The sequence below is a fragment of the Henckelia pumila genome, chromosome 2, assembly GCF_033568475.1.
Source record: "Henckelia pumila isolate YLH828 chromosome 2, ASM3356847v2, whole genome shotgun sequence".
Lineage (NCBI taxonomy): Eukaryota > Viridiplantae > Streptophyta > Magnoliopsida > Lamiales > Gesneriaceae > Henckelia > Henckelia pumila.
Genome location: NC_133121.1, coordinates 47,549,541 through 47,550,319, shown reverse-complemented (window position 1 = coordinate 47,550,319; position 779 = coordinate 47,549,541). Strand labels below are relative to the sequence as shown.

At 29.7% G+C, this 779-nt stretch overlaps 1 non-coding gene across 1 annotated transcript; it reads left to right on the top strand.

Annotated features, from left to right (window-relative positions):
- Positions 1–282: 282 nt before the first annotated feature.
- Positions 283–393, top strand: LOC140885936 (small nucleolar RNA R71). Its single transcript, XR_012151348.1, has one exon. It is a non-coding gene; the product is annotated as a small nucleolar RNA R71 (small nucleolar RNA).
- Positions 394–779: the final 386 nt, after the last annotated feature.

The window sequence follows — 779 nt, the reverse complement described above, 5'->3', positions numbered from 1 at the left end:
GACTCGATTTTTCTTGCTAAAGATGCAAGTTTAGCTTGAACATCTACATCATCTTTAAGATGATAAATACCACCCCCATTTGTTGAATTATTTCTTTTACTTGGTGGTTCAATTGAGCCTATATTATCCCAATTTTGAGCATTTTCTGCTAATGACTCCAAATATTCCATAGCTTCATTTGGGTTTTTATCTTCAAAAGTTTCATTACACATGAATTCTATCATTTGCCTATCTTTAGGTATTAAACCTTCATAAATTTGAGAAACTATCCTCCATATTTCAAAACCATGATGTGGGCATGTATTAAGTAACTCTTTATATCTATCCCAACATTGATAAAATGTTTCCCCTTGTTTTTGAGAAAAAGTTATAATTTGTCTTTTAAAAGAGTTTGCTCTATGGGAAGGAAAAAACTTTTTTAGAAATTGTTGTTGCATTTCTTTCCATGATCTTATTGAACTTGATCTCAAATTTTGCAACCATGTTTTAGCTTTATCTTTTAAATAAATAGAAAAAAGCTTTAATCGAACAATATCCATGCTACAATTTTGATCATTATAAGTGTTGCAAACCTCCTCAAATTCTCTTAAATGCAAATATGGATTTTCAGAATCTAGGCCATGAAAATTTGGTAAAAGTTGAATGATTTGTGGCTTAAAATTGAAATTAGATGCATCAGGAGGAAAAACTAAACAAGATGGTGTACTAGTTCTTATTGGATTCATATGGTACCTAAGTGTTCTTGGTTGTTCATGTTCTTGATTATTATTATTATTATT